The 13,672-nt window shown below is 38.4% G+C and overlaps 2 long non-coding RNA genes across 3 annotated transcripts; one reads left to right on the forward strand and one right to left on the reverse strand.

Annotated features, from left to right (window-relative positions):
* Positions 1-6,254: 6,254 nt before the first annotated feature.
* On the forward strand, positions 6,255-9,398 carry LOC136261917 (uncharacterized). 2 transcript variants are annotated; one of them, XR_010704054.1, is made up of 4 exons: positions 6,255-6,348; positions 7,227-7,275; positions 8,333-8,385; positions 8,699-9,398. It is a non-coding gene; the product is annotated as an uncharacterized lncRNA (long non-coding RNA). The 2 variants fall into 2 exon arrangements; XR_010704055.1 differs by lacking the exon at positions 7,227-7,275 and having other exon boundaries at positions 6,263-6,348; positions 8,677-9,398.
* Positions 9,399-9,743: 345 nt separating this feature from the next.
* On the reverse strand, positions 9,744-13,576 carry LOC136261918 (uncharacterized). Its single transcript, XR_010704056.1, has 3 exons — positions 13,464-13,576; positions 11,161-11,209; positions 9,744-10,039 (listed from the first exon to the last, which is right to left on the reverse strand). It is a non-coding gene; the product is annotated as an uncharacterized lncRNA (long non-coding RNA).
* Between the last annotated feature and the right edge of the window lie 96 nt (positions 13,577-13,672).

The raw sequence follows: 13,672 nt of genomic DNA on the forward strand, positions 1-13,672 counted from the left end.
ACAATGTGACTTCTTCTAGCTGAACTCCCTACAGGGTGACTTGTTTCTAGCTGATCTCTCTACAGGGTGACTTGTTTCTAGCTGAACTCTCTACAGGTGATTTGTTTGCAGCTGAACTCTCTACATGGTGGTTTCTTTGTAGCTGAACTCTCTACAAGGTAACTTCTTCTAGCTGATCTTTCTACAGGGTGATTTGTTTGTAGCTGGATTCTCTACAGGGTGATTTATTTGCAGCTGAACTCTCTACAAGGTGACTTCTTCTAGCTGAACTCTCTACAGAGTGATTGATTTTTTTTGCAGCTGAACTCTCTACATGGTAGTTGCTTTGTAGCTGAACTCTCTAAAAGGTGACTTTTTCTAGCTGAACTCTCTACAGGGTGATCTTTTCATAGCTGAACTCTCTACAGGATGATTTGTTTGCAGCTGAACTCTCTACATGATGATTTCTTTGTAGCTGAACTCTCTACAGGGTGATTTGTTTGTAGCTGAACTCCCTACAAGGTAACTTCTTCTAGCTAATCTTTCTACAGGCGATTTGTTTGTAGCTGAGTTCTCTACAGGGTGTTTGTTTGCAGCTGAACTCTCTACATGGTGGTTTCTTTGTAGCTGAACTCTCTACAATGTGACTTCTTCTAGCTGAACTCTCTACATGATGGTTTCTTTGTAGCTGAACTCTCTATTAGGTACCTTCTTCTGGCTGATCTGACTACAGCGTGACTTGTTTGTGGCTGAATTCCCTACAGAATAACTTGCAATGTAATATAATTGAGTAAATTATAAATACAGCTGAATACTTTATTAGGGTGACTGTTCTATTAGAGTATCTCGATCTCGCATTTGTTACACATAGTTGTCTTTCGAATCATAACTCAGTGGTTTGTAATCCGATTCTTCTGTACTACTGCAAGGACTTTCTGTGAGGATTATTCCAGCTACATACTGATTTTCAGCTCGTTGCTCTAAGCGGTTTGCCTGGTAGACACGAAAACTAATAGTTTTTTTATTCATAAAAATCGATCGCGTAATTTCGACACAGGTCGGGTTTTGTGTCATATCTCCATGGTCTTTATCCCGATTCCTTTCAAACCACAAAAAGGCACTCCTACGATGGTTGCTCCATCTACATATCAATTTTCAACTGATTCCTCAAAGGAGTTTACCCTGTAGGCGTGACAGACCTTCGACCTTATTTTACGCAAATAATCGGTCATAACTCCGTGAATGTTCATCGGATTCTTACCAAAGTTGGTACGGAGATCCGCCTTAATGAGCCCTAATTTAGGCCCCTATTTGGTGATTATTAGTTTCTCATCCACCGCCTTAAGCTACTGCATGGTAAGCCATTATTTACTCTGCGCATGCTCAGAAGAACACGTGATACCAAACTGTTATAATTTTCGTTGATGAACGCTACAATGCGCTATATATCACCAGGAGAACTGTTGTTTTCCTTAGCAAATTGCTGCAGTGCCAATTGCAATCGTGCTCTATCGACTTCATCAAAGCAGGCTTTCAGCTGACTGTCGAAAAACAGTTGGCGATCACGAAAAGTAAAATCAGCTGGTGAAGGAAATGTTTGTAGTAAGAAAGAAAGACAATTTGGACAAGGTCTGTACATCAGTGTGTTAATATTATAAAATAATGGCATAATGGTAATACCCTCCCGCCCGCATCATAATAATTAGAAAGGCTGGATGAGAAACTAATAATCACCGAATAGGGGCCTTAATTAATGATCCGCCTTAGTGTGCCAAATTTCAGCCCGATCCGAGCATGCATTCGTGTTTTATGGCGGATTTTGCGAAGTGTTCGAAATGAAGAAGAAGAAAAAAACAAAGAAATTAAAACAAAAGTTTGTTCGCTCGTATCTCGGAAATGGCTGGAGCGATTTTCTTCAAATTTGGTGTGTAGACTCCCCTTGCTGGCCGGCACCTCTCTAGCAAATTTGGTTCCAATCGGATAAGGGATCACAGAGCTACATAGGTGTGAAAATTGCATTTTCTTTCTTCCTGTTAATATACTCACGGGTGGCACGCCGGCTTCTTGGGCCGCACGACACACTACCGTGTGTCAAGTGCAGTGTACTTAGGAGACTATAATATGTGCCTTGAATCCATTATGTAATATCCTGTAATATCAGACTATGTTTACATGTGAGCTGAATATATGGGATTAACTACCTTTTCTTCTTCCACTTTGTAAAGTGATATATCACTGTTGTACTGTGTAAAGTAGAGAGTACATCACATTGTGACATAGTGTTACACTGGTCAAATATCATAGTGTGTTTACCATTAGTCACTGTGAAAAATGTGGGATATAAGATGGTATTTCCAGTGGCTTATTGAATACAAATAAGCCTTAATATAAACACTGTATTATACTCATGTTATACTTTAGTATAATACATATAGTGCAGTACATAAGCCCTTAAAATTGACATAATCGTTCACTTTTTGATAAAAGCACCAATTTTTTTACAGAGTATATGGAGTGTGCACTAAGTGTTTTAAGAAGGGGAGGCACATAAAAAGTCCTCAGGAACATCCCTTTTTGCACCCTGAAAAGAAAATCATTTGTTACTATAAAAATCAATCATGTTTCTATCAAGTTAACTGCTGGGCCTAGTATCATAGTAGTACAAAGCATACAGCTGGAACATAATAGCCTATTAGTAATCTATAAAAAGACAAATAATTTTCTCACCTAGGCAGTAAACAAAATCACTAAAATTTCCATTTGCAGGGATTCTGTTAAAGTTTTGGACCTTCAATGTTGACGATTGTGTAGTACTACGTACAAGGATCATCCTGATGTGTATTGTTTCTTTATTAAAGAGGTATAACAAAAGTTATTTAATGCTAAAGTCACAGGTGGATATCTCAACAGAAAACCATGAACTACAGCAGTCCAATTATCAAGCACAGAGCTTGAACAAAAGGTCCCTTCAGTGTCCTTATACTGGGCACCATATGAAAGGTAATTAAATTTCTAGTTTAATGAAGGCAGTTGCAAGTTGTTTCAACATCTTGTTCTCAAGTTACAGTGCTTTCAATTCAGTGTAATATAAGCAAGAAAAGCACACAGATGAGTATTAAGGTATTTCTTAGTGCTGTGATAATGCTCAAAATAAGCCTAAAGGAGCTGGGTTCCAATGAAGTGAGATTTTGAACACTAAGAAGTACCTTATGACACATCCTTGTGTTTTTCTTGCTTATACTATATTACACTGAATTGAAAGCGCTGTAACTTGAGAACAAGATGTTGAAACAACTTGCAACTGCCTTCATTAAACTAGAAATTTAATTACCTTTCATATGGTGCCCAGTATAAGGACACTGAAGGGACCTTTTGTTCAAGCTCTGTGCTTGATTAATTGAACTGCTGTAGTTCATGGTTTTCTGTTGAGATATTCACTTGTGACTTTAGCATTTAATAACTTTTGTTATACCCCTTTAATATAGAAATGATACACATCAGGATGATCCTTGTACATAGTACTACACAATCATCAGCATTGAAGGTCCAAAACTTTAACAGAATTCCTGCAAATGGAAATTTTAGTGATTTTGTTTACTGCCTAGGTGAGAAAACTATTTGTTTTTTTATAGATTACTAATAGGCTATTATGTTCCAGCTGTATGCTTTGTACTACTATGATACTAAGCCCAGCAGTTAACTTGATAGAAACATGATTGATTTTTTAATAGTAACAAATAGTTTTCTTGTCAGGGTGCAAAAAGGGGTGTTCCTGAGGACTTTTTACGTGCCTCCCCTTCTTAAAACACTTAGTGCACGCTCCATATACTCTGTAAAAAAATTGGTGCTTTAATCAAAAAGTGAACGAATATTTGACTTAGGCGCTGGACTAATACTATACTATTACATATATGGTTTCACTACATTACCTGAAATAGCTTATATCTAGTATAATGTCCACACTATACCATCACATATATGGTTTCAGTTAACACATTCCTTACATGAGATTGTTAGTATAATACAGGTTATATCAAGCTTTTTTGTATTCAATAAGCCACTGGAAATACCATCTTATATCCCTCTTTTTTCACAGTGAGTGGGTTGATAATATTACAAGTACACAGAACCATTTGGAATTTTCAACTAGAGTAGGGACCATAACACATAGATAAAAAGTACTGAAACAAGTTGTGCACGATATTAAATCACGGTAACACAATAAGAAGTGTTATATCCCTACTAACACTTCTTATTGTTTTACTGTGATTTAATATCGTGCACTACTCCAGCTTGTTTCAGTACTTTTTATCTATGTGTTATGGCCCCTACTCTAGTTGAAAATTCCAAATTTTCTGTGTATTTGTTTGTTAACCTTTTTTTTGTAAATTATTATGACTGGTGAACCCACACATACTGCATCTGAAATGGCGCTGTCCGCCCTAATTATTGTCTGAAAAGTGAAGTATCCATTACACTTTGTTGTCAGCTATGTTCAATGCATTACGCAGCATTTCGAATCAAGAACTGTTCAAAAAACACCTCTGCAATCCACGCATACCGAAAGAAAGAAATGGTTCCACGTACCCCAGTTATATCAATTATCATCTGAAAAGTGAACTATCCATTACACTCCTTTGTCGGCTGTGTTCAACCCCGTTACACAGCAGTACAAATCAAGAACTGTTTGAAAAGCACCTCTGCTAACAAAATACCCACTATGACAATACAGACGATTTCCATTACGAAGGGAAGCCACACGTGCTATTGCCAAATTGACACTGTTCGCTGTCAGCAAAGACGAATGAGACACAAAGGAGGACACTGGTAAGTCCATGAAGAATGCACTGTACATACTGTGGTATGCCAAAAGGCACCTGTCGGACCGAAGCTACGTCAAACAGTGAAAATATCAAGCCCGTAGCCTTAGTTGTTATTGAGTTACACTTGTCTGAAGGCTGAAGGCATCAGTCAGTTACTCAGTCAGTCAGTAGAAACTTCCGTTAAATATATACATTTTTAAAATTCTGTAGCAACTTGTTGAAAGCGTTTCGGGTCGGTCTGAAAACTTGGTTTTACCAAACCAATACTGCCTCATCATCGTCAGGGAAAATAGAGGCTGGTTTTTGGATGATGTTATCCCGTGGGCCACGCCTACTCCTTTGTGGTCCCTACTATACAGTACTATCGTACTGTATGATTATGTTGTACCAACTATAATATTGTAGTAGAACAAAGGCAGATATTTCCTAAGATTATAAAACTTTTCTCTTTGTACTTCATAAAGTGTTGTACTCTGTTATGTAAAGAAGGAAGTGTGATGTCTCACTCTTTGTGGTATAGTGTTACTACAGTATTGAGTATTAGTTAAGTGCACAGATATTTCAGTAGTCTACCAATTGTAACTGTACATCAAGAATTATGCAAAAATGGAGGAATGGCCAAAATGTGCATACCTAGCTTCATTTATTAAGACACTGATCCAGAGTAGTCAATAGCTAGTAAAATTTCACTCTGTTTATACATCAGCACTTAGCCCTGTCTTCACACCCCTTTGGATCCACCCCTTTTGTTCTTTAGAGCAGTTAATGGACTGAACCTTATGGAACCCTTTAGAACTTTTTTTGAACGAGTGATTCTGAGGTGAGAGCCACAGTGATAGTCCTTTTCAATGGCAGATCCAAGATGGGGTATTTGGGGCAAATGCCCCCCCCCCCTTCAAGAAATTGCATACAAGATCGAGATACTCTAATAGAGCAGTCAATTACTCTAATAAAGCAGTCACAATGTTCATGAGGCAGTGCAGCTTACTTATGAAGCTATAAATAGGATTTTATTTTACATAACATAGCTACGTGATATAATATATTTGGTAAAGGATAACTAGCTATTATTGTTGTGACCTTTTTATTTTATTTTTTTTTTTTGCTCTTCAACTTTTTTCAGCAAGGTGCCCCCCCCTCTTTCCAGACTCTGGATCCGCCCCTGCTTTTAAAACTACAAGTACACGAAAAATTGTGGAATTTTCAACTAGAGTAGGGACAATAGCACATCGATAAAAAGTACTGAAACAAGCTGGAGTAGTGCACGATATTAAATCACAGTAAAACAATAAGTGTTATATCCCTACTGTGCTCAAGACACCATAACGGAAATGCACAGTAGGGATATAACACTTCTTGTTGTTTTACTGTGATTTAACATCGTGCACTATTCCAGCTTGTTTCAGTACTTTTAATCGATGTGCTATGGTCCCTACTCTAAATTTTTTTCGTAACCACGTTTTCTGCGTAACAATGATGAGTGAGTGACTTTATAAAGGAGATAAACTGGTGACTGTTATGAATATGGAAAGCACCTTGATGGAAGGTACGGTAACTCACAACTAAATTTGCAGTGACTTGTGTATGCACACATTCATAGTGATGAGCGAGTGAATCACTATTAATTTTTGTCTCGAGCTTGTAACTTTTACTGAACATAATGTATGGCATTGCTATCAGGTGGTTACCAATGCGCCTGACAATGTCATGCATATTTAAACTGTAAGCTCACTGGTTATGTACACGTGGGGCAAGGTCGAGGACAAGGTTGAGATTTGAACTATGATAAGCACGACTGAATCTCTGCTTTGTGCTGTTGCAGTTTCACCGTAAATTCTTACCGGTGAAACAACATAACCAAATGGTTAGGACAGTGGCTTGTATGCCCCATGATGCTGGCCGGTTCATGCTGTTGCAGTTTCTTGCACTACTTACCATGACTAGTCTATAACTGGTTATTATGGAACTTTGAGAAAGTTTCTATCCGTGTTAACCTCCTGCAAGTTACTAGTCTTGTCCAAGGTGGATTTGCCCGAACATACTCAAGTGCTTAGGACACTTTCCCCAGCAGATTCAAGTCTAATAGAGCTCTATATGACATGCTTAATATAATGCTGCAGAAATGTTCATTTGATATCATTTCTCTTGTAATGCTGTGTATATACCCCCGGACACTAAACAAGACTATGGGACCGGCCATAATTGACGCAGTAAGATACATGAATTATAGTTTAGCTTTTTTCATTGTACCAGTGATAGACATGATGTCATGCACTCATCCAGTATTTTCTATAACACAAACTGAGTACGTATGCAACAAAATTTAATATTTTATCTTCAAATGTTTAGTAAAACACTTGTTCGTATTCTTCCTATTGTGTTGTGCGTATTGTCCAATCTTATATCAATTGCTTTATTTTACAGATTATTAATACAAGATGCCACAGAACTTGCCAGCTTGAGCAATCTTAGTGTAAGTGTATTTTGTTTGTGATCTTACAATAGACCATATGCAATCTTGGGGGCATGGCTTTGTAGTATTGATCGTGTGCAATCTGTAACCAGAATGTCTTGAAAGAATACTATAGTAACTTCTCGGATGTTCCTTTCATCAAGAGTATGAGCATTTAAAATTTTTCCAGTATAGAATTTCTTGCTCTCAGGAATATATGAGACTATGCTCTAGATTGCACATAGTCTATAACAACAAATACAGTGTCCTCAGTAAGGAGATTGATATAAGCCCCCTACCCCACCACCAACATACATTCACATTTGTACCACCCTTTAAGCAAGGCCTAAACTGTTGGTCATCACAATCCTAGAGGGGAAGGTCTGAAAGCTACCGTACAGTAGATAACTTAGGCAGTGTAAAACATAGGTGAATTTGGCAAATAGTCCAAGTTTTTTTCCTCGCCTATAGCCATTGTTAGCTATGTCACTGTGTAGAGATATGTTACAAAACACACCGGGGTGTAGCTAGCTTTCTGAATTACCCGGGCACAAGATCTGGCTGTCCCCTTTAACAAGCAATGCGAGCCCATCTCTGTGGACTCTTCATTACAGATTTGCTTTAAAAGAAGTTATGCCTAGCTAGCTACTACACTGCTGTTTGTACAGCTTAACCCTTAAACGCATAATCCAGAAAACTGGATTTACACTTAATAAATACACATGCTTTGCACAAAGCGTGTAACTTTCGAAGCTTTCGTCCCTCCTATGGCTATGCAATTTATATCATTCTACTCATGATGTAGCAAGGATCAAAATGATACCTAGGGTTTTACCCTAACACTAAAATTAATGGTGAAGCCAAAACTAGTCGTGAAAATAACTTTTCAGTAAGGAAACACACAAACCCTTTACATACCTTTATAAAATGGTTGATAACTCGATGGTAGTTGATCCTATCGCTTTGCAACAACTTTCATTCCACTCTTCGTGAAATTCACTTTCATAATTTATTGTGTTGATTTTTAGTTAAGACCAGCAACTGTTGTCACAAGTGATGAATGTTCCTCTTATAATAGGTGCTAGTGGCACACAAATGTTTATTCATTGGAGTCATGTGCATACTGCTGAGGTAAGTCTATTGTCAGCTGTGTATATACTGTACCATATGGATATCAAATCATCAATCGAGCATTGTCATTTGCTTAGTTCATTCAGTGCTATTGTAAGAATGATGTAGATTGTCGCTTTTCTGCCTTACAATGTCACTGGAAAATTAGCGTGGTTTTAGAGTGACCTAAAATGCTTCTGGGAAGTTCTGCAATAGTGTTGATTTGGCTAGTGAGATTTTGGCTTCATTTGCTGATTTGATTGTCCAATCTCTGTAATGTGTTTAGTGGTCTTTTATTTCTATGATTATTAGCAATTGTCATCTTGATATATAGGTGTTCTGGAGATTATGGGAAAACACCACACTCGATGCAATTGGTTTATAATAGTGTGTATTCTAACTTATTCTGTAACTAAGTTTTGTTTGTCATATCGATTGAGTTGTGTATATTTTTATCACTTGTTCAGACCTGTTGCATATTACAAGTTTAATCGAAGGTTAACTTGAAGGTGGCCATAATAACATTAATAGATGGGAACTAGCGTTGAACACTATGCACTATTCAGTAAATATCTAAACGGTAGGGTTAGCTTGATCACTATGCATTGTGGTATTCATTAGAAGGTATCAACAGGTTTGGGGTAGTACCATATGTAGCAGCCTGCCTGTTCTAGATCATTCTATGCTATAGCAGGGCAGTAAAGGAGCAGCATTATCACTAATTGTTTGCAGTGCTGGAAACTTTTTATCCCACCAAAGGTCCATAGTACCAAACTACGGCAGGTTAGTAGGATATGGGCTGCATTGTAGCATATCAGTTAGGAGGGATCATATAGGGCATCTGGTGTTGGGTAAATTGGCATACCACCAAATGTACCCGCCAGAGCTTTATCATAAATGTTGGGGTACACATTTACCATGACCCAATCTCGGAGGGTCATGTGATCTCACATGACAGATTAAGGGTCAGGTCACAAGGCTACAGTGCTCCAGCCCATTCTCCCAATCTCGATGTCTTGTTGTATTATGGTCATTGCCACACACTGGTATACAGAATGTTTGTTTCAGCTCTATAGTCAACATCATCTTCATAACACTCACTGCCGTGATGCAATGGTTCTTTCAAAATGATGCACTTGCAATAATCAAGGCTTGCAACACAATAAATGAAATAGTGGTGAGACAAGCTTATCAAATGTACTATCAGTACATGTACATCAACCAGATGTGTAAGCTTCATAATTGGAACACAAAACTTCTGACTGTGTAAATATTATTGCAACATTCAAGTGTGTGTTGCAAATGACGATTGCAAGTCCCTAGATGGCTCCACAAACACTTCTGTACAATACAAGTGAAGAATAATACCAACATATAAATGGACACTTCATTATGTTTTTTCACTCCTTGCATTGTATCATTACAGTACATTATACATAAACATACACGCTTAGATATGCTACAAAGGAATTGTCAGTTTCATGTCGTAATTGGCTAATTCATAATTAAGTCACCAATTGCTGCAGATTGATTGCCGTCTTAAGCTTCTTGGCATAAGGACATCTACAGATCATCTAAGGCTCTTCATCATAATATAGGCAGGGGGCTTATCAGTGCTGAAGCGAGTGGACTGACTAATAGGCCATCATCATCTATCACATAGACTTCTCACTTCCTGGAATATAAATGCTAACAATAAATTAAACAATAATAATTATTATTGCGATATGTAATGTGTAAATAATATGAGGTGGTATAAGCAGTGGACCTGGAAATGAAGAACTCAATTGGTACTTCACATTCATGCCTGTTACCTCTACAAGTCACAGCATCCCATCTTGCATGGCCAGATCACTTATTCTATATCATGGTGCCTCACACAATCCCTAACATTTAATGCCTACACTGAAAGAGGGTTTGGACTGCTTAGCATAGGCCATTCTGATGGGTGCTCATTTTCACACCTCCAGGTACCATACGCACCATTAATATTAATAAATACTAGAAGTTTAACTTCTCATGCACCACATGAAGCACACAAGGCTATTATAATTTTGTCAAACTGCTTGTGTAACCAGCAGCTCTTGCCAGCAGTCACCCTTTCACTGAAAATGTTTCCTGGAAAAATTGTTACACAAAATTTCTCCAGTTAAGCAATACTAGTGTACTTGTCATACAGAAAGCCAGCTGTAACCAGAGAGCAGCCAGTCCAGACCTGACGATAGACGTCATGTGATGCATGGTGCAGAAGTGCTATGACTATGTAAGATGAGACACTGTGACTTGCAGAGGCATCTAATACAATAGAATGCATAAACACTAGGAAACATAAAATTTCTGGATCCCTGCAGGTCTTTGGTCCTGGGTTTATTAATTCCTGGGGTAGGGAATTATATTAGTACTAACTTGTGTACAATAATCTGTATGTGTAGCTATAAAATACCTTAAGGGAACATCTGAGAAGTTTGACTAGTATTCTAGGGATGGGAGGGTATTGATATTTCTGTCGTACGATTATTGTCATGAGCCATTATCACAATTATTGTACATTTAACCACTGTACTGTAACAAAAAACCCTAAAATATTCAACTAAACGGCTTAAGATGATCGATTATTATGTGATAATTGCCAATATTAATTATCACTAGTTAATGAAAATTAGACGATTGCCAACTAAATAATCATGATAATTGGATAATTGCCCATCCCTATAATATTCTTGCATCAATACTACAAAGCCATGCCCCCAAGATTGCATATAGTCTATTGTAAGATCACAAACAAAATACACTTACACTAAGATTGCTCAAGCTGGCAAGTTCTGTGGCATCTTGTATTAATAATCTGTAAAATAAAGTAATTGATATAAGATTGGACAATACGCACAACACAATAGGAAGAATACGAACAAGTGTTTTACTAAACATTTGAAGATAAAATATTAAATTTGTTGCATACGTACTCAGTTTGTGTTATAGAAAATACTGGATGAGTGCATGACATCATGTCTATCACTGGTACAATGAAAAGAGCTAAACTATAATTCATGTATCTTACTGCGTCAATTATGGCCGGTCCCATAGTCTTGTTTAGTGTTCGGGGGTACACAGCATTACAAGAGAAATGATATCAAATGAACATTTCTGCAGCATTATATTAAGCATGTCATATAGAGCTCTATTAGGCTTGAATCTGCTGGGGAAAGTGTCCTAAGCACTTGAGTATCTGCGGGCAAATCCACCTTGGACAAGACTAGTAACTTGCAGGAGGTTAACACGGACAGAAACTTTCTCAAAGTTCCATAATAACCAGTTATAGTCATGGTAAGTAGTGCAAGAAACTGCAACAGCATGAACCGGCCAGCATCATGGGGCATACAAGCCACTGTCCTAACCATTTGGTTATGTTGTTTCACCGGTAAGAATTTATGGTGAAACTGCAACAGCACAAAGCAGAGATTCAGTCGTGCTCATCATAGTTCAAATCTCAACCTTGTCCTTGACCTTGCCCCATGTGTACATAACCAGTGAGCTTACAGTTTAAATATACATGACATTGTCAGGCGCATTGGTAACCACCTGATAGCAATGCCATACATTATGTTCAGTATAAGTTACAAGCTCGAGGCAAAATAGTGATTCACTTGCTCATCACTTAGTCTGGCGGCACCCGCCCTTACTCTATGCGATGGGGCGGGTGCCGCCAGACTACTCATCACTATGAATGTGTCCAAGGGCATCGGAACCGGGCCCCCACACTATTTTCAAAAGCATGTTTTGGCCCCCCACTTTTTGGGCCAAGTACTAGTAGCCAATCAGCCAAAGTTATATACACACACAGAAATGCATACCTCCATACGAGAAGCCATACAACCATCATGCAAAAGCACTCTGGGGTGTGGCATCACCAGTCCACCGCAGAGGCGAATCCAGACTTATAGAAAGGGAGGTCAAAAATGAACTGAGGCACTACATTGTCTCTGGTTTGATAAGGTGAGATCAAAAATAAAAAAAGGCCACAGCCAGCTGACAATAGCTGCCCACCTCACCAACCACGCATTTATAGCTAATAAAGTACATAAAAATCCTTAAATAGCTCACTACACACTATTCTAATACTGTGACTGCTTTATTAGAGTAACTGCTCTATTAGAGTATCTCGATCTTGGTACTGTATATTAAAAATTTTTGGAGGGGGGTCAAGAGGCCCCTTTGACCCCCCCTGTATCCGCCCCTGGTCCACCCCATTCATTGTACTGTACGAGGCACTGTATTAAACACAAAAGCACCTGTAATTTTATTTCTGTTTTCTGTTCTGCTTGCACATGATACCTGTTGTTGAAATATTTCCTGGATCCTGTGCAGTGAGAAGTTTGAACAGTAGAAAGAGTGTCATGTCCGTGATGTGGGAAAGATTGAACTCAAATTGAGGGTGGTAACAGATCTAAGTCTAAGAGGGCAGTCACACTGTAGTGCACGAGTGTATGGGAGTTGCTGACTACCAACAATTAAACTAGACATTATTAAGACTTTGTGGTGAAGTTGATTTATGAAGAGAAACAAACAAGGATGTGGAATATCAAAGTGGCCAACCATGAATGCAGTGTAGTATTCACCTGATCTACACTCAGTTTGGGAACACCTGCTAGAACAGACATCCCAGCTTATAGTTCCTTAAAGGTAACGATGTTTCACTTTGCCGATAACAACTATTAATGCTGTAATCCTTGTAGTGTGAAGTACGTAAAGCTCGCATAAAGAAAAGACCTTGATGTGACCATGATTTCTCATGTGATACATACATGCATTAAGCACATGCAGTAGGTGTAGAGGAGCATAGCGGCGGGTGTAGGGAGTGAAGAGATAGCGGCAGTAGTTAGTTAGTGATAACACACCCCACAACACCTTTATATAAACGTACGTATGAACTGGGTACAGAGGAGCCGTATCAATGGGACCCTGTGTGTCTGAATGGGTTTATGGTTAACTGGTCATGGCTATCTTTGGCCCCCCACCCTGAAAATCGTTCCTACGCCTTTGAATGTGTGCATACGCAAGTCACTGCAAATTTAGTTTAACACAGGGGTGAGTTACCGTACCTTCCATCAAGGTGCTTTCCATATTCATAACAGTCACCAGTTTATCTCCTTTATAAAGTCACTCACTCGTCATTGTTACGCAGAAAACGTGTTTGACCACTGTGACAACAGCAATGTGCGCTGATCACATGATCAACCAGTTTCCTGTATTACGTAACTTTGTGGTTGAGCAAGTCTGTACATAACGAAATTGAAAAGCAATCGCTCGT

The sequence above is a fragment of the Dysidea avara genome, chromosome 7, assembly GCF_963678975.1.
Source record: "Dysidea avara chromosome 7, odDysAvar1.4, whole genome shotgun sequence".
Lineage (NCBI taxonomy): Eukaryota > Metazoa > Porifera > Demospongiae > Dictyoceratida > Dysideidae > Dysidea > Dysidea avara.